Raw genomic sequence first — 21,062 nt, forward strand, 5'->3', positions numbered from 1 at the left:
CTACATATTTTAACAACCACAATGGACTTTAATTCTAAGCCATCAACATCGGGAGAAACAATGGAGGCCGACATGCAGAAATTAAAATGCGGTACTGCCAAGGACTCGAACCCGGCGAGCGCATAACAAGTGCTGTAGTGACTTACCAATTATGCTATCTTTCTTGACAGCGTAATTGGTAAAAGGGGACAAGCTCAGTCAACAGGCTTACTGAGTGTATGTGTGTGTATATATATATATATATATATATATATATATATAGTGTGTGTTTGTGTGTGTGTGTGTGTGTGTGTGTGTGTGTGTGTGTGTGTGTGTGTGTGTGTGTGTGTGTGTGTGTCGCTCAACCGAGATACTGTTCTGCCCAGCATGTTTCTCAACCGAACAGAATCTCCTAACGCCAACCAAATGAAGGAAAGCCCACCCGATCGAGTGAGGGGGGGGGGGGCGCCCCATTGGTGTTCCAATTCAACCGCATACCTCAAGTCTTCTGAGGCCAAACACGCATACACAAAAGTATCTACCGCGTACAATGGTGAGCAGTGAATCGCCAGCAGACACCACAAGGTAGCCGCACTCTAGACAGGAACAGAAAACCTTCATTGAAAATGAAAGACCAGAAGACGCGCCCCGCCTCCGCCGCCACCGAAGCCACTAACCCTCCTCCTCCTCCTCCTCCTTTCCCTTGCTACCCAAGTCTGTCTGTCTGTCTTGCCCTTGACCTAGATGCGGCTCCCGCTCTCTTCCCTCCTGCTGTACTTGTGACCCTCGGGCGCGGCCATAGACGACCGCCCCCCCCCCCTCACACACACACACCCCGGACGCTCCCTCCTCCTTGACAACCCGCTGCCTACCGCAAGCGGCAAAGAGGTGAGGCTTTGGCAACGAGAAAGCGGCGGCGGCGGCGGCGGGAGTGTAGGAGGGAGGCCTACACACGAGCAGGTGAAGAGGTACAGGATGTCGAGATCGGCTGGCTATGGTAGCCAAATGCAGACCATGGAGGGGAGGTAGGGAGGGAGGGATGGAGGGAGGGAACAGGAGAGAGGAAAGAATAGAGGGGAGAGCGATCTAGAGACGGAGAAAAATAGAAGAGGAGAAAGAGAAAAGCAGAGAAAGAACACGAAAGAGAAAGATATGGAGAAAGTGAGAAAGGTTCCTTACAGCAGTGAGAGGGGCTCTGGGTCCATACATTCACTGCATCTACGGCGGAAGAGGGCTATGGCACGGGTTGAGTATGTCACCGAATCACCATGGGAGTTGGGAGTTCCCTGCACAGGATTCCCAGCATGTTAATCACTCCAGGCAACGTCGTAGCTGAAGTAGGCCCTCTCCGCAGTGTCCCGCCGAGGTCCAAGCAGGTGGAAAGGACCATCTGTTAGGTAACAAACCAGCTGAAAGGTCCAAGTAGCACAGGGCCCTTCTCCATCGACCGTCTCAGCCAGGCAACATTGTAGGAAGCTGGCCCCTTACCACGACCACTATTTCGAGTCAAGATGGTAAAGAAAGACGAGGGAGGGCGCTGACGCAGGCACACACCCACCCACCCACCTGATACTCCCGAGGGTGTGGCTTCTCAGGAGCGGGTGAAAGCTACAGTGGTTAACCATGTTGCGAGCGCTAAAACAATTGGTTATTTTAAGAGAAGACGAGAGCTTTACGGATAGCGATGACAGGTGGTAAGGGACATGGAACTGCCTATATGTGTAGGTCTTGCGTTCAGTCCCCTCCTTTCGTATGTTCTTGTGTACTGTGTGGTACATTTTCTGGAACCACCGCCGTACACTTTCGTTCCTGTCTTTATGCTCCATCTAGGGAAATGATCGCCCCCCCCCACCAGGAACGCTGCACACAATGGCAGTTTCTCGCAGCTATTATACCCGACGACAGCTACCTACCTTGAAAATACAAAAGAGGAGGAACCAGCTGGATGACAAAAAAAGAACACAAGCAAACCTAACCTGTACGTGCAAGCTCGCTGCTGGCATTAGCGAGAAAGAAGGGCACCGCTAACACGACTTAAGTGGTTCACTTGCCATTCGGCCGGTGCTCGTCACGACACAAGTCCCACCAGCCCGGCCCCGGCTTCCCTCAAGACGGTGACGCCGAGCCAGGACACTTTCCCGACCCGAACCAACCCATTAACCTGGATGAGGATGAGGGGAGTGCCCCCCCCCCCCGGGAGGTCTCGATCGATCTACTCCCGTTTTCACCCAGATCTCCTCGTCTGAATAAAATCCAATTTGATCAGTGTCCGTCCTCTGGCATTAAACGGAACGAGCAGTCAACTCAAGCCTCCGTCACACATACGCGACAGAAGAAAGTTCGTTCGAACAGAAACAACTTGGGTCACAATCTTTTATTTTTCGAATGTCCAAATGTCAAATTACCTTTGCTTCATATATTTAAAAGCTGAATGACGAATGAAGAGAAATTAAAGTTATACGAATGTTGGACACGTTGTTGAACTGCAGACTTATGGAAAGTCTAGAATGCTGTAGGCGAAGACATCGTCTTCCAGATTTTCAAAATCACAACATCTGACGAGGACCTTGAATGTGCGACTCCCGGGGCTTTACCAAGAACACCAACGTCTTCAGAGCGTCAATTTGTCTGCACGTGCGAGCAACAGGACTCAAACCCGACTCCATCCCACCTTGAGAATAGGGTATAGCACTTTTCCTTTTATTTCAGTTACCGCCAGGCTCCATAATTCATCTCCAACCCCTCACCCACCCGCGGCTAGCACACCAGCTTCCAGTTCTAAATCTGAAGCTGGCGTAATTCTTTACATGGCCTTCCAACACAGATGGTGCTCAGAGCTTTGCGATGACCCTCCACTATAAAGCTCTCCTCAAGCAAAGGGTTAACTGTGTTTATAACTGATTCGAAGTAACGAATAAAATTTATGTTGCAGATTTCAAGTCACTTCCCTCTTGGATCCGATATGATCACTAGCCTATACTGGAATTTACCATTCTTGTATGGAAAACAACTTGTACGCAAACTGCACGGGTCGCTAGCACACAAGGCGGAGTTTTATACATACATATATGTAAGAGGCCGGTAGATATATATATATATATATATATATATATATATATATATATATATATATATATATATATATATATATATATGTGTGTGTGTGTGTGTGTGTGTGTGTGTGTGTGTATGTATGTATGTGACCACAGCATCCACTGTAGTTAAGTGCAGGGAGTTCAGCAACCCCACCACCTGGCTGCAAGGACTACAGCTGCTACACTATTACAAGAATAAAATTAAATAAGGCCACGTAATGCTTGATCATTTATATTTCTTCATTCCCCAAAAACAAAACACATGTGACAATATTTTGCAAAACCAACGAACGACGTGAAAAATGAGAAAAATAAAGAGAAATAAAACAAAATCTCAGCGACCCAGGAAAAAGAATGACAGCGCCCCCAGGTTAGGAAACGACACGAAGGAAATTCTACTTCCTTTGATCTCATCAGGAGGTCAAGCGGCAGAGGCGGGGCACTTATGTAATTACACCGTCGGAGACCTTCCGAGGATTCCGTCATTTCGAACAAAATGGCTGCGCTGAGTACTAGTGACACAGCGGAACCCCCTGTAAGACCCTTTCCCAAAGCTTTCACTATCCTAAAGGGAGTGGGGACCAGAGTTGTGACATGGGAGTCTGACCAAGAGTCTGTGGGGATAGACTCGTCATCCGTCCCGACAACTCAACATCATCCATGGGGGGGGGGGGGGGGGGGGGGTCTACACTCTGTTGAACAAAATCGTCTGGCACTAGCCAGAACAAAGTACATGATGTGGTGTTACTAAAGCAATAGCTCCCCAGTTTCTCGGAATAATCGGGTTGGAATCAACTCAATTTGCCGATCTGTTCCCATGTTGTATTTATATATCTGTCGTCAGGCGATTTTATTCAGCTGAGGGGGGTGGGGGGTGTCAACACGTGAAGACCTCGGCCAATGCATATTCTGTATATTAACTGCTCAATCGTCTCGCCCATGCTAACCTCCTCATTTCGGCAATGTACTTCCTGGACATCTGCTCTCACTACAACCAGAGCATTCGGCTCAACAAGGTCGAAACACTCCAAGTGGGTGTTATTTCCAATCGAAATTACATAATAATAAAAAAAAAGGACATTCACTGGTTCACTCGCCAGGTCCGTGCATCATAAGGGAAAAAAAAAAAAAAAAAAACAGCGAGTTGGCCCATACTCCACTCCACCACAACTTTACTCCCCAACTGCGACACAAGTTTGCACTCCTGACCTCCACCTCAACTCCACGACCCAAACCACTCCACCCGAATTTGAGGAACACTTTCATCAGCCCTTACTAATGCAGCAGGAAGGAACATACCGACTCGGCCCCTACCGTCGGCGGATCCACTCCAACATCTCACTCGAGCCTCGGAGGGAATATCACCCAAGGAAACATTGCGCAAATTATCAATTCAACTAAACAATGACTGAAAAAGAATATGATAAAGAAGAGTCAATACTTTGTTGCATGGTTGGCAATACTGGAGACCATACAGATCACCTGCTGGCATATCAAGGAAAGTTGATGATATGTGCGCACGCGCTCACGTGTGTGTGTGTGTGTGTGTGTGTGTGTGTGTGTGTGTGTGTGTGTGTGTGTGTGTGTGTGTGTGTGTGTGTGTGTGTGTGTGTGTGTGTGTGTGTGTGTGTGTGTGTGTGTGTGTGTGTGTCCGCGCATACGTTTGTGTGACATATGTTGACAGATATAGAAGCCAACCAAAACACCACGATTTCACCTTTCCTTCATAACCACGAATGCATGCACGCGCGCAAACAATCACAAACACTTAAGTAGCAATAAATCAAATGCCGGTGGACTAGCGGTATGGCCAGGCTGCAGTTAACCCTGGGTGAGGAACCAGGGAGTGGGGGTGGCGTTCCTCTCTCAACTAACAAAAAACACAGCAGTCGGACTAAACCCAACGAGCTTCAACTCTTTACGATCTTGGCTGAGTAGAGGCGGTCTGATTCTGTTCCAATGCGGGGGGATTCTGAAAAAAGTCTAAACATCCCGAGACCGCATGCGCCCCCCCTTCACCCACCCACCCCTGGACAGGGAAAAAAAATTAAAACTGTCACAGCGCTGAGGGAGTCAACCCCGTGAGGTTGTCCACTTCCACCAGCCTTCTGCAAACAACGACGCATTTATGTCCTCGGAGACCCTGTACTGACTTTTACCGTGGCGATGCACGAAGGCTGTATCTCATTTCAAGGGATAGGACGGTGGTCCTGCAGCAAACCATGAACACCTTCCCCAGACGATTTGATTCAACAGGTGGTGAGTGACGCTCTTTACATGCTCTCTTGTGTTTAAACGCCGAGCGATTTCATTCAATCGGGGACCAAGAGCCTTGCGGCACTGAAAGGTCTGATCCCAAGGGGCCTGCCACGATGGAGCTGTCTTCGGAGTCCTCGTCATTGATGACGTCAAAGGTGCCACGCAGGCAATAACCTGACTAATCCGAGTTGGTACCAAATCGGGGCCAAAGAAGGCACTCCTCCTACGTCAGGGTGAGCTGGCACTAGCACTCACTCCTGGATGGCTTCTCGGTGACGTGGGAACGAGTGTCTGAAGAGGGAGGGGAGGTCTTGGGGCCACGCACGGCGGAAGAACCGCCTGACGAGGCAGGTCCCTCCTCTCGACCTCTTCGACATGACGTCACAATCCATCTCTTTTTGCTTTTCTGACAGTAACACACCATTTCGGTAATCTGAACGTTCACTCCTTTGACAACTTTCCAGCCGCTGCACAATTTCTACTAAGTGTCTAGGCCAGAAGTTCTCAACATTTTCTCCGTTTTCTACGTTCCCCGAGATTCATCAGACCATCGACCCGTACCTTCATTAACCTGACACAGAATAGAAAACGGTAATATATTAAGACTGATTAAATATACAATGATACAGCAATGGATACGCTTGTATCCGAGTCGAAAAAGTCTGAAGCAGTTGGTGGTGGACTTAGGTGAGAGGTGAAAGCTGAAACTAAATGTGGTCAAGAATAAGGTGTTTGGATCAACAAGGGGTGACGGTGGCAGAGTTGGAGGACAGCTTAAACGACGATAGACTGGGGGAAATGAACAGCTTTAAATAATCAGGAACACATGTAACAGGGAATGGTGGAGTGGGAGTGGAGGTGAACTACTGAGTAAGGAGAGCAATAATTGTCTCAAGGGGATGAAATGTGTCTTGATAAATGGGGACTTACACATGAAAACAAAGAGAAGGCTGTACAAAGTGGTGTTCCCACGACACTGTAAGAACTGGATGTTCGGATTTCAAAGGAGCCAGAAAGGAAATGCCTGAATGTAAAGTGTTTAAGAGGTATGGTGAGAGTTAAAGGGACGGTTATTGGGAAACATGGAGGGGATGCAGGGAACAGGAGTGAAAAGAGCTGGTAGGTCAGGTTGATAAAAGAATGCCACTATGGTTTGGCCACATGGAAAGAATGAGATAGGAAAGACAACCAAAAAGATCATGTGAGGCGGAAGTGGATGGTATGAACTTAGGGGGGAGACCGAGAATGAAGTGGATGGGCAGTGGGGGGGGGGGGAAGGGGCACTGGATGCAAGAGAAATGCCTATCGAGCACAGAAAGGAGAGGGCAAGAGATAGGTGCGAGTAGAAAGTCTGTAAATAGATGAGGAAATGACGCAGCACTAGGGGATTTCCTCTTGTCTGTTTTGTTTCTCGAGTGCATGTAGGGGAAGGTCACCAAGCACTGGACCAGTCCTTAAACCACGTGGAAACCCACCTAACCCAAAACTAAGGGTTCTTGACCCTAATAAGATTCATTTTCTCTAATGGACTGCCTTGACCTCACCCGAATTCACTCCGACTGAAATATCGAGATAGCCACCGGCCTTCTAGTATTCTCATATCATATGGATAGGTGACAATCTAACATTTCCCCCTTCCCCCTCCCTACCTCCTGGGCGAGTCCCAAGCTCATTGTAAACATTACGCTCACCCTTTCTTACCGGGTAATACGCTTCCTTCAGATTCCGGACAGTCGCCTGGTTATGTTATCATTCTACATTCATATCATTACTATTACGCACAGTAGGTCCCCTCACGGACGTTCTTAACCACAGCGTAACCATACAACAGGGGAAGGGGAGGTATTCCCTTTGGCTTAAATAAAGTCGGATACACGTTGACATTTCGAACTGAGGACAAAACCCTCGTCCTCTACGAACCGCGGGTTCTCCCGCAGCCGCCGTCCCCTCCGCTAAGACTTGCGTGTTGTTCACAGGGCCCGTGTCGCTCCTCCCCTTCCACGGGAATACTTGAGCTCCAGTTTCTTCAACACTGGATAACTCTAGTATACCCTCCACTATGATATCGTGTTCACTGCGCCTAATGTCGCCAGAGGGACTTTACTATTTCGAGTTGGACCTCAAGCTCCAAGACTGTCCAAACCTCGTGGTCAACCCCCTCGTCATAACGATCCCTTTACAACATTCATTCTGGCTAACGCCATCCAATTTTATTGGACATAGCTCAGGGCCACCATATCGGAGGCTTAAAAGCATAAAACAATTCACTGAGTACGTGTTCTACCAAGAGGGCGCCATATAAGCACGACGTTGCTGCGCCAAAATAACAACAAACCATTCAATCCATCAATTCCAGCAAGAGCTTCGGTTCCATTGCCTCTGGGGGATCCCCCCCCTCTTAACCCCGCGCCCCCATCACGTCCCCACCAATAACAATCCCGTGTGAGCATTGTAACAAGAGGAAAACAAATGAGGAGTGTATCGCACGCTACTACGTAGTCAATCCACAGGTGTTGTAGGCACATGCGCGACCAACACACCCTGTCGGGCACAGCTGCCAGGACCGTCCGCAGCAAAACCCGCCGACGCGACAAGTCGCCGGGACCATCCGCGCGAATCCAGCCCCGAAGAATTTACGCCTGAGGGCGACTCTATCTCCGTCCAGAGCTGCCACCTTTGCCTTGAGTACACGGACAACTTTCAGTAATTGAACCGGGGTGTATTGTATCTAAAGCCAGGGATTAGAACTGGACATATCATTGCGACACAACCATCCGGTATGACGATAGACCTCACGTCATTGCTTAACCTCAGCCGAAAGTCACCTTCACGTGCAAGGACGGCCAGTACACAACCCAGTCATAATATGCCCGTTGGGGGTCGAGCTGGGTCCTTCGCACTTACGAGGCGAGGCCGAATCCGACGACGTCACGGCGCAACGCCGCAGAACGAGCCAATGTTGACGATTCGGACAACCAGCAAGACCAGCCTATACACAAACACACACAATACCCATGATCTATCTATTCGAATGGAGGGCGACTACGAACGAAAGTCCCCACCAACTGCATGAAATAGTCCACCTCACGGGAAAGGCATACTACTTATCCTTCCCCTCGGAAATACTACAGTCCAACGTCTTCTAAGAAGCAGTCGGGAAGTGTATATCTTCAGTCTTGTAGATCTACGTCATCAAGAAATGAGCTCGCTAGCTTTGCAGATGGTACGAGCCACTGTAGTACTTAGAAATGATAGATCATCACAAGGGTGTTTATAAGAAAACTTGGCATCAATGTACATGCAGACAATTTTTGCAGTTTTCAACGTTTCTTACTGACATTAGCAGATACGACTATATATATATATATATATATATATATATATATATATATATATATATATATGTGTGTGTGTGTGTATTGGTCTAATAGTCAATACGGCACTGGTAACGTTCTCGCCGCATAGGGTTCGAGTCCTCGGGCGTACCACGTTTGCATTTCTGCATGCGCCTCCACGGTTCGTCCGATGTTGATGGCTTAGAATTAAAGTGCATTGAGGCTGATAAAATGTGTGTGTGTATATATATATATATATATATATATATATATATATATATATATATATATATATATATATATATATAACATTCGACACAAAAAAACACCTGGTACGCAAAAGGATCGGGCAGGAAACTGAAAAGTCTCGACGACCTGAGAATCTGCGAGACTAACCTTGACTTTCTATCCTCCACCTCGCTTCTTCCAGGCGCATGCGCCCTCGACTAGCATTCGCAACACGGAAGTCTGGATCGCCCCATGGATGGCTAAGAAGAAGAAAGGAGAGAAAAGGAGCAGCCACAGAAGGATCGGATCCTTACGAGTCGGTTCGCACCTGTGGCATAGAAATACACGACTCCTCACTGCCAACTCGGGCCGCTGACCCGCGCCGTCAGAAACCTTCTGACGACAACGTGACATATACCGCGTAGGCATCCCGCCGACCTACAGGGATTAGGCCCTCCTTGCCCACAGGCGTGGGTCCGTTACGAGAATCACCACCCCGACCCCGCCACAACCGCCCTGCCCCGCCATAACCGCCCACTGAATGTGTGTGTGTTGAACCCCCCCCCCCACCTAGGCCAGGCTGACTCACCGCAGGTGGCCGGAGTGCCCAACATCCGCTCCGACTCTGGGTGTGGTAAGGGTGAAAGCCTACCTTACTATCAACTACAATATGCTATGTTTCTACTGCACGCCAGTAGTTCTCCACACAACCAGCCCGTGGGTGACCATGAAATCAACGAATACAAGAACAATTCACGTTCATTAGGAAATAAACGAACGAATAAAACGAAAATGGCGCAATCCTGTAGGACGCGGTGAATCTCCTTCCCACACACGAGCAGCGCGGTCCCCCCAACACGCACACAAGCACGCAACGACACAGACAAGGTTTATAACTTTGTCCAACTTCTGACTCCCCTCCCTCATTAAGGTGACGTCACCAAGAGAACCTCATCGTAGCGAACCTGTCAAGACGGTCTTGACCACCCACCCCACCGTCTCGAGGGCAATGCCCCTAATCCCAAGTCCACACACTCTCTCTCTCTCTCACACACACACATATATATATATATAATATATATATATATATATATATATATAACAAACTGTACTATCATAGTGGGGATGGGTTGAACGCAAAATTTCGTATATACAAATATACGAGAAAATTTGCGCTCACCTTATATCCCTCTTGATGGCGCAATCGTTTAAGTCACTAACACTTGCCACGTGCTAGCCCAGGTTCGAGTCCTTAGCCGTTTCAATTTCTGCATGTTGGCCTCCTCGAGTCTCTCGATGTTGATGGCTTAGAATTCAAGTTTATTATGGTTGATAAAAATGTATATCTGTTCACTGGGACACACTCAGTTATATATATATATAAATATATAAATATATATATATATATATATATAATATATATATATAATATATATATATAATATATATATATATCATATACATATATAAAACATATATATATACACATATATACATAACATATATAACATATAGAAAATATATTACATATATATTATATATATATATATATATATATACATATAACATATATACACAGACATAACAGAACTGAATGGACACCAAGAGAAATCGTTTATTAAACAAGCAATTGATACAATTAAAGTGCCTATAAATGGTCACAATGTGAATAAATAATACTTGTTTGACACCCCCTTCGCTTTTTTCAATGCAAGGACCCTTCTAGGCATGCTAGTGATTAGTTCACGAATATCATCGAGGGATTTCTTGCCATGTTCCCCTAATTAACCCTAAGAGTTCGGGCTTTGAAGACGGCTTCCTGTTCTTTTTGTGAAGTTGTCGGTCTAATACGACCCAGAGGTGTTCAATAGGGTTCATATCCGGAGACTGAATTGGCCATGGAAGTTTCCTGATCCCATTTTGGCTCAACCAATTTTGTGTTGCTTGAGCAGTGTGACAAGGAGCCCCATTTTCCATACATAGGAAGACATTTTTACTCAATATACCACTGGAGAATATTGGAATGAGTCCTTCCTTTAATATAGAAACATGTTTGCCTGAATTGATATTTCCTTGACACTCCACAAGCTCTGATCGACCATCACTCCAAACTGCACCCCCACACCATCATTGAAATGTCCCCATGTTTCACTGTTGGCTGCTGTCTTTTGAGGTCAAACTCTTGACTACAAAGTCTCCAGACCCACACTCTTCCACTGTCAGAAAATAATGCGAGTCGTGACTTATCAGATAAAATAACAGTGCACCAAAAGGCCACAGGTCTCTCCACCATATCAACAGCCCAATCCTTTCTGCGCTTGATAATGGTTGGACAAAGGAGTGGTTTCCTTCTTGCAGCTATGCCACAGTAACCCAGCTTGTGGGGATACCTGACAGCCGTTCTGGTACTGACATCGGCTTGTGCTGCTATGTCAGAGGCCTTGCAACGTGGATCCTCTTCGAAATTTCTTTTGACAAGACACAAGATTCTTTCTAAGGGCCCGGGACGACCTGAATGAGGTTTTGTGCCTTTCTTGTCCTCTTTGGTGAATTGTACGATAACTCTATTAACAGCAGAAAGGGGTACTGCCAGGTTTTCAGATATTTTGCGTTGACTAAGTCCATCTTCATGTTGACCCACAATACGACCTCACTGAAATTCAGATAGGTCTACTCCTCCTTTGGTTTGTGGCATGCTTGATTAATCTTGTATGTAATATGGAACATAAATCTAGATAAATATAACATATTAGGTAAATTTGAATAACATTAAGCATTAAATAAGGGCAGAAATGCATTTTTCTTGGTGTCTATTCAATTCTGTCATGTATATGTGTGTATATGTATACATACATACATACATATATATGTATGTGTGTGTGTTTGTGTGTGTGTATGTATACATATACACACACAAACATTTACCAATTACACTAGGCGTACTCGAGTTGATGGAGGTTTAACGGTGTCAACTACCCAGTGACCACTCGCCACCCAACCTGAAGGAATAGGACTCCCTTGCAAAGCTTGCCTGCCTCCCCGGCGGCACACGAATCCTTCCTTGCCAGGTGGCACTGTTCCTCTTAGTCGAACTATCGCCAGGATAATACTTCCATTGCACCCGTACAACTACGTAGAACCGCCTCGGTAGAACAAGGAGTCGTGGCCTCTCTCGAGGAATTCTTTCTGCACAGGTCGCACATGCCTTATGCTGGTGGTGGAGGAGTAGGGTGGAAGAAGAGGAGGAGCTGGAGGGTGAAAGAGGAGGAAGAGGAGGAGGAGGAGGCGGGTGGAAGATGAGGAGGAGGAGGAGGCGGGTGGAAGATGAGGAGGAGGCGGGTGGAAGATGAGGAGGAGGAGGAGGAGGAGGAGGAGGAGGAGGTGGTTGGAAGAAGCGGAGGAGGAGGCGGGTGGAAGAAGAGGAGGAGGAAGAGGCGAGTAGGAGGCGGGTGGAAGAAGCGGAGGAGGAGGCGGGTGGAAGAAGCGGAGGAGGAGGCGGGGGGAAGAAGAGGAGGAGGCGGGTGGAAGAAGAGGAGGAGGGGGAGATGGGGAGAAAGAAGAGAGGTAGAGGAGGTGGTGGTGGTGGTGGTGGTGGTGGTGGTAGTGGCAGTAGTAGTAGTAGTAGTAGTAGTAGTAGTAGTAGTAGTAGTAGTCGTAGTGGTGGTGGTGGTGGTGGTGGTGGTAAGAACAGAAGTAATAAGGTTACCGCGAAGGAAAGTCATGGCCCTCAAGGCCTCCCCCGCCAGAGGTATCTACGTGCAGCCAGATACGAGTATCGGCAAAGATACGTGTGAATATGCCTGCCCGAGGCGGCCAGGCTGTGTAAGTATGCCACCTGCTATCCTAATCTGTGTTGGTACGTCCTGAGTATGTGACGGCCACAGCGTACTCCATTTCGGCATCGTCGATCTCTTCGGTTTAACTGGGAGTCCCATTCATCTATGGGTGGCGAGGGTGGTCAAGGGTAGTTTTGGTCTCCAAATTAGCTATAGTTCTGTATTTAAACGTTCGTTTTTTATGTTGTATGGCTGGGTGGGAGGGATGAAATGGCGGTAGTGTAAGCACCATTTAATAACGAAATCTACTGTAGGTACGTTTCGCTTGCTGGAGATTTATGAAGCCATCTTCAAACATGAGAATTTGGTAGAATGGATCGTCATAGCAATGTTATTAGTCTGTTTACTTTAATATGTGTACTGGCGAAGCGTCACTCGCGTAGCGCGATGGATGTTGAGAGTTTCGTCTGACATGTACTGCGTCCGCACGACCGCGCATGTCGACACGACCGCGGAGACTCAAAACTATTGTTTCTGCGATCTACTGATGTTGTCAACGTATAGACGGTGATTCTTAACAGTGCCTTTCTTTTGGTGACTGTACTTTGTGAGGCGTGTCTGAAAAAGGGTACCGTATATGCTGAACTAGCATACTCCAGCAAGGATTTTATGTTCTATTTGTACATTAGTTTCACCTTGCCTAAAATATGACCTCCGGTGTTTTGAGGATGTTGCGACGCGTACATTTTTAATATACTTGGTGCAAATATCACTGAGGAGTATCTGATGTCAGTCTGGGGTGTGTCTGATGGATGTTAAACGTGATGCATGAATCGATGTGGCATTCGCTTGTGAAGAGTACGACTGGGCTTAGTTGGTGCTTGGGCAAAGACTAACCCCATCTCTAGTCTACGCATGGCTGGAGGAATGCGGGATTATCTTCGTGCTTGTGGCGAATGCATATAAATGCAGTATCTGCGTAGGATGCAATGTGCATGCAATTCTCTCCATGTGTATGAACTAGAACGACGTGAATGCACAAACTGAAGGGTGTTGTGAAAGAACCGAGCCTTGTGGAATTCCGGTGGGTATGGTATCTTTGAGTGACTGATGTTTATTGTAAGCATCTGCTTGAAAGTTAGTTTGTTAGCTAACATATCTTCTGGTGAATATTGTACGATGTGGTGGCTTGTGGTTGGATCTACCCAGTTTGTTTTGTGCGCTTAGAGTATTGTGGTTTGGTGGTCGCAGACAGTGCTCTGTGCTAATGGGATGTGTTGGTTGGTGTTTGGGACCAAAGTCTATGAATATTAAGTTAACTCATTTTACAACTCGTACCAGCCAGAACAGAGACCGGGTCTAAGGTCTAAAGTAATATGGTGCGATGCCTGTGCTTGTTATGACGGATTCACTAACATCGCGAGCTCACCGGAGCCCCAGGATAGCCACTTCTTCAGTTATACTTAATCCTTCTTTATACATTCTGTTTTTACACCAAGTGACGTAACACACAAGCCACGCCTCCCTACGCGTGAGTTGACTTGGTATTAATAGACTAAACATTTTCTCCGTCGCCCTAGATGATGTGCATATTATGACAGACTTGTATGATGGATCTATTTTGATTTTTTAAGCTTGAAGTACGAATAGTTTTCCGTGTTTACTAAGTGTAGGTATTGTGCAGCGTGCATATCTGCAGCTCGTTGAAATTTGTGAAAGCCGAACTTAAGCGTCTGGGATATATAGCCGCCCTATCTAGCTTGTTCTGGCTGACAGCGGGCAACTTGGATGCTGAGAGAAAGACATTTCGCACCCAACAGGCTATCCCTTTGTTACACCTTTCCCTGGTTAAGAATCTGCACCAGTCCCCCTCTGACAAGATGACACTCGTTACAACACACCTTCTCGTGAACTACAAAACGGAGAAATCATGACGAAATGGCTTTTTTCAACGAACCGAGGTCACGTTGAATAAAACCATCGAACTTTAATCCCAGAAACATTCTAAAGAGAGTCACAATTCAAAGGGGACAACGCTTCCCAAGCTGCATGGCTAAGGATCTTTCTCTGGTTAATTCCAAGTTACTATTTTCAGCTTAATTGAAAAATGTCGTCACCTCTCACCTTGCAAGTTAACATTACCATGCTTTACTAAGCCCCAGCCCCAACCTAAAACGCACCATTCTTGCCTTTCACAATACATCTGCCGATCTAATTCTATACACGTTCACCTTGAACTCCAACAACCCAGTCCCTAACATGGACACCCACCCTAAAATATATAAACTAATATAAATACGTATACAAATAAATAAAAATGGTGGTGGGGGAAGGAAGAGAAACCTTGATGACCTCGAGTTTGCAGGTACTGTACGTGAACGTCGATGAGGGACTTGGACCAGCAGGCGTTTGTCTGCGGCCGAAGCTGTCAGATTAGTTGTACGTACTGGGTCATCCAGGGCAAGCATCTATATTCGGTAGCCGTTGCGGGCGGGCGGGGTTTGCTTTGGACTGATCCATCGTTTTCACAATAAGAAACTGAACCCGACGCCACAAATCACTTCTCTTGTGGTGTCATGATTCCAAAGTTTATACATATTCCAGGCTGGGCATTAGGAAGACAATACTTCATATGCTGACCATGTCCTTCGACTGGTCCTCCATACTGGTGTCTAGAGCGCGCCACCCCATCCAGGGGCCAGTGCTGGCGATGATCTTCACGAAGATGGAAGAGAGAGAGAGAGCAACAGGGATATGTACACTTGACGAAGCAAAGCGATCAGCTAAATCCTAACAAAGATATATAAATCGAATTCATGACTGAAACTGCACATGAGCAATGTCCTTCAGTGCAGTAATATACACAATTGACAGATGTGTCTGTGGACACCCTACACTGGTGGGGGGAACAAATTTAGAACCTTTTATAAAGGATGTCAGGTCACAAGGGGCAGATGTATCGCAGTTAGCAGATAATTATTTACACAATTCCTAATACCCAACCTAGAACGCGAGGGTCCTAGGGAACTGGCACACGCATCAAAATATAACAAATTACCCAATTTTTTTCTTATATATTCTATATCAGCAATGTTTACTGATGGAGATTTGTTATACGTTTCTTTTACATTTAGTCACGTAATTGCAACAATGTAAATCTTCCTGGATAGGTAAAGTAAATTTTTATGTCGTGTAAAGGCCTCTCCGTATCTTTTCTACTTTTTGATTTAGCAATTCCCTACACTTTTGACTCTACTTTCATTTTTTATGGATACAACAAAAGATTTGTGCAAATTTGCTCATGTTCCCACTAGACCTGTCATTATTAAATGGAAGAAGCGACTTGACTGTAATCACAAACTATACAAATCTGTTGAGCGATAACAATGTAATAAGGTCATTACAACAAATTGAAAGGGAAGAAAATAAGAAGCCTACGGCAGGAGACGCTGAGTAGCTGTGGCCTAAGCAATGGAAAACCCATGTAAATGCATACGTTCCCGGTACAATCTATTGATATACCCTGAGCTAAAACCATATGCGAATTCGCATACATGTAGTTTTAATCCTGTGTATTACAATTACAAAAATCCTCATTAGTACATACAATCCCTGATAACATTAAGGTATATACAGAAAACATACACGAAACAAATGCAAATCTCCACAGAAAGCACAGATAAAACTGTAAAATTAAAACCAACGAGTTGGCCCAGTGGAAACAAAACTACAAGATATTATTATATTAGATAAATCTCGCATTATTCGTCGAATTCCATACGAGGTTAGCACACACGTGTACCTACTACACGCTGATTACGAGTCCAGCACATGGTCCCCAAGACCATGGTGAGAGAACACAGTGAATTACACGTACACACTCAGGACTTTATGTAGGTACCTGTCGAAATAGTAGACTGACTAACGAAGGAAAACGTGGTGATTTTCAGTTGGCTTATCTCTATTTTCACGAACTCCGAATTCGATCACGGAAAGTGACTCTCCACACAATCAACGCCACCTTCCCGACGATAAACAACGGCCCCCGTCACTCCATTCTACACCATTGCTACTTTCAAATCAACTCGCTAACGGCAGAGCAGCCCAACTTTCAGTGTGTGTGTGTGTGTTTCTAAAGAGCGTGTTGGCGCGTGCGCGATTCACCATGATCTTGGATCACGTGTTGGACTCGTGACCGTCAGCTATTTTCCTCCCCAAAGAGAGTTCAGAGCTCATATATGACCGATCTATGGGTAATGCTGTGACCTTACATGCACACACACACCCAACTCCCCGACCACGAGTTGGAGTAACGACTCGCAGCGCAGCGATACTGAAATTATTTCAGCCCTGGGCGGGATTCGAGCCCGGACCGCCGTAGTGGTGGCCGCGAACGCTACCACTGCGCCATCGAATCGGGTCGAGTCGTGTGTGTGAAGGTGTGGGTGTTTATGTGTGTGTATGTGTGTGTGTATTCACTTGGTCTTTTGGATCACGTGTTCGACTCGTGATCGACAGCTATTTCCCTCCTGGAAGAGAGCTCAGAGCTCGTAGGTCCGATCTATGGGTAATGCTATGACCTTTCACTCACACACACACACCCCCAACTCCCCGCCCACGAGAGTCAGAGTAACGACCCGAAGCGCAGTTGTACCGAAATTAATTTCGGCCCTGGGCAGGATTCGAACCAAGCACTACGCGCACCACCATGCTAGTAGTTCATCGTTCTACCAACTGCGCCACCGAGTGTGTGTGTGCGTGTGTGTGCGTGCGTGTGTGTGTGTGATTCACCATGGTCTTTGGATCACGTGTTGGACTCGTGATCGGCAGCCATTTCCCTCCCATAATAGAGCTCAGAGCTCGTATGACCGATCTATGAGTAATGCTGTTAACTTGCACGTACACACACACCCAACTCCCCGCCCACGAGTTGAAGTAACAACCCGCAGCGCAGCGATACTGAAATTATTTCAGCCCTGGGTGGGATTCGAACTCCGTAGTGGCAGCCGTGTGCGTGCGTGTGTGTGTGTGTGTGTGTGTGTGTGTGTGTGTGTGTGTGTGTGTGTGTGTGTGTGTGTGTGTGTGTGTGTGTGTGTAGTCAGTTTATGGAGGAGGATTGTCCAGGTGATGCGTACCTCAGTGATTCAATGGTCTTGGATCACGTGTTGAGCTCGTGATTGACAGCTATTAACCTACCAAATGAGATCACCGAGCTCATAATGGCCCGATATATGGGCAATGCTGTGACATTACACACCCAATTCCATGTCCACCAGAGTTAGTGTGTGTGTGTGTGTGTGTCACCTTGGTCTTTTGAATCACGTGTTGGACTCGTGATCGACAGCTATTTCCCTCCCTGAGGAGAGCTCAGAGCTCGTATGTCTGATCTATGGGTAATGCTATGACCTTACACGCACACACACACACCCAACTCCCCGCCCACGAGAGTTGGAGAAACGACTCGAAGCGCAGCGATACCGAAATAATTTCAGCCCTGGGCATGATTCGAACCAGGTACCGCCGATACCCCCGTACTGACAGTCTGAGACTCTACTAACCGCGCCACCGAGTCGTGTGTGTATGTGTGTGTGTGTTTCTGTGTGTGTACGTGCACGCGTGCACGCACGCACATGTTGGAGGGGCATTTCCGTCACCGCACAGTCGCTCCCCCTCCCGAGTGCTCGACCCTCCCTAACATAAAGGCGGTTGCGAAGAGGCTTCTCGCCCGTGCCCGTTGAACCTCCAGATTCGCGCGTCTGTCCGCCGCGTTACTTCCTCCCAAACATAATTACGATCACTTGTGCGAACACAATGACCCCTATGACGAAGACCAGGGCTCTAAATATAAATATCCAGCGACTCTGTGTACACAAGACATTCCTATCCAAACAATGTGTCCTCTTTTACTTTTCTCTGTGCTGCCGCCGTGCGATTTTAATCATACCCTGTCATCCCGAGGATGTGAAAATGTTCAAACCTTTAACCCCTTCCATATTAGGTGACATTCTTAAGCATATCATGGTTGCTCTAGCGTGGGGATTGGTCATGATGCTATTGCGCAATGATTGCAACACCCCTTCTGCTGAATAACCACCCGATTAAAAGTTGTAAGATATGTCACAGTGTCGAAAGGATAAACAGGGCGATCTAACATTTCACAAACTCAACAGTGGTCAAATCGACCGTTATATATTTCAAATACCCCAATGCTGTTAGCACACTATTCTTGGAGGGTGACAGTATAGGCGGAGTATGACTCAAACACATCCTTCTGCACATATCCTAATTCAAAAATATTTCTCTTTTTGAAAAAGGGGGAGGGGGATCGGTCACCGAGCATTATGGATCACGAAAGTGAAAAACGTCACATGAACAGGTCTTGCAATTGACATGAGAAAAGACGTTAACTTCGCAGCACTTCAAATATTTTGTCCTGGGCTGTCACACGATTTTACTTTGCCAAGTGAGCATCTGGAGAAAATGCGGTCCTTCTTTTCACCCTAAGAATCTGGGAAATTAATAAAACCTATCATGTGGCGTCAGGAGTTCCCCGTCACCTGAATAAAATCCCCCGAGCAGCAGTTAGAATACTTACCAAGGCCCAACGTCATTAATGGAGCCTTCCTAAAATATCATCTGGCGACATTCTGAATGCTTACTACGCAGTGACAGTTAATCACCCGTATTTTACACAAAGTCAACGACGACAACAATATTAACAATAAATGTAAAATCATACGGTGATTGTCATCAACGCTATAAAAATCAAACATATTGCCATCTTACGTGTCGAATGTCACATGACAGAACGAAAATTATCTTTCACAGCGTGGCTGAGGCAAACAAAACGTCACCAACCAAAACAACAACACGCGTCCAAGTTTAGAAATGCCAACCATCACACATGTATCATTATTCCACGTCAAACTATGTTCAATATTCCTCAATGACTAATTACATGCCTACAAGGTATAAACATACGATTATTAATTCAGCAACTCCCAATTAGGCATGCAAAATTGTCCATCTGGCCCCAAAAACTGTGTCCACAAGCATATGCAAGCCATATCCATTATTTCTCTAACCGTTTCCCACTGCTGTCCTCTTGCTTGGTCTGCTCCCAGATCTGTTGCATAACCGCCCACCGCCCCTTGCTTTCCTTGCAGTGTAGATTCTACAAATGTGGAGGTGGTTGGGGTGGCGGTGAAGGTTCCCCAGCAACAGCCAACGTACTACATTACCTCTGCCTGACAGTTCCACCTCTCTTAGCTGGGCTGGATCTGACGCAATAAAAATCTAAGTCACACTATAACCAATTGAGGGCATGACCCTCCTACACATACGCTTTACTGTACCAAAGTGACTGCACAGTGTTCACGAGTGGCCTGAATGATCTATTGCATCATGTTCCATTCCCAACGGATAAATCGTAGGGAGCCGCCATCGTCTACTCCCCTCTCACCCCACCACCAACTCGGCCAGTTCTCAAACACGCGCCTAGGTTAAAAAATATTATAAATATGATTACTCTGAAATCACGAATAACTGTGTACTTACTTCTCTTTACTTCATTTGTTTTTGTACACGGCACTACACAATGAAAAGTAAACTAAAACACGCAGGGAGAAGTGAATTTCTCTGCCTTCGAAGTAACGGCTTACCCTCTCGTAGCCATAGTGAGAAGTGAGGACTGAGGATGCCATCGCGCTATTCGCCAGATAACCCACTCAAACTCTAGTTCCCTTTATATAAGACACATATTAATAAAGTTTACTCCAACAATTTGCATGTAAAATAAATTGTTATTTTATGAATATTTTATGCTGACATGACAAAACGGATGGAGAAACGTGTGTATTCAATCCTTTGTTTTGGTGTGGTTGGTACGCCTGATGGACGATGATGAAATCAAAAGAAACAACGTCGCGTAAATGCTGTCAATAAAATCGGACTTGATATTTCTATTATTACGAACTACTGAATATTAACGTAATATTTTCTCGTGAACCCTGTCATAGAGCTATTTACAATATATTCCCAAATGTATTTAATTTGGTGTTCTAATACCGTACAGGAATTGCGTCATATTTGCTTTCAACACAGTTGCACAGTTCATGACTTTCAGATGAATAAATGTTGTACTACCGGATATTAAACAACACAGCAATGTGTAATAATATCTTTAAACTGCAATATTTTTTCATAAGAGTACAAACATACGACCTTGGTAATTCTAAATTTTCTGTGTACCTTCCAATGAAAATCAGAGGAAACGGGCAATCGTATTTACTGATTGATAAGTTGAATATCCTGGTAATTATCAAACCAATACTTCGATTATTTTAATTGTTCTATAGCGTCGTTGTTACATTTCTTATTATGCTACTAAT

General features: G+C 46.0%; 1 protein-coding gene across 3 annotated transcripts in view; it reads right to left on the reverse strand.

Moving 5' to 3' along the window:
• LOC143036724 (CCAAT/enhancer-binding protein gamma-like) overlaps positions 1-20,366 on the reverse strand; it is a 90,570-nt gene extending 70,204 nt beyond the window's left edge. The window contains exon 1 of one of the 3 annotated variants that reach the window (XM_076204370.1): positions 20,230-20,366. The gene's annotated coding sequence lies outside the window, so the exon portion shown is untranslated. The other 2 variants (XM_076204371.1, XM_076204372.1) reach the window with 2 other exon arrangements.
• Positions 20,367-21,062: the final 696 nt, after the last annotated feature.

Source organism: Oratosquilla oratoria, chromosome 21 (genome assembly GCF_046742065.1).
Source record: "Oratosquilla oratoria isolate Oo_2021 chromosome 21, ASM4674206v1, whole genome shotgun sequence".
In the NCBI taxonomy this organism is placed as follows: domain Eukaryota; kingdom Metazoa; phylum Arthropoda; class Malacostraca; order Stomatopoda; family Squillidae; genus Oratosquilla; species Oratosquilla oratoria.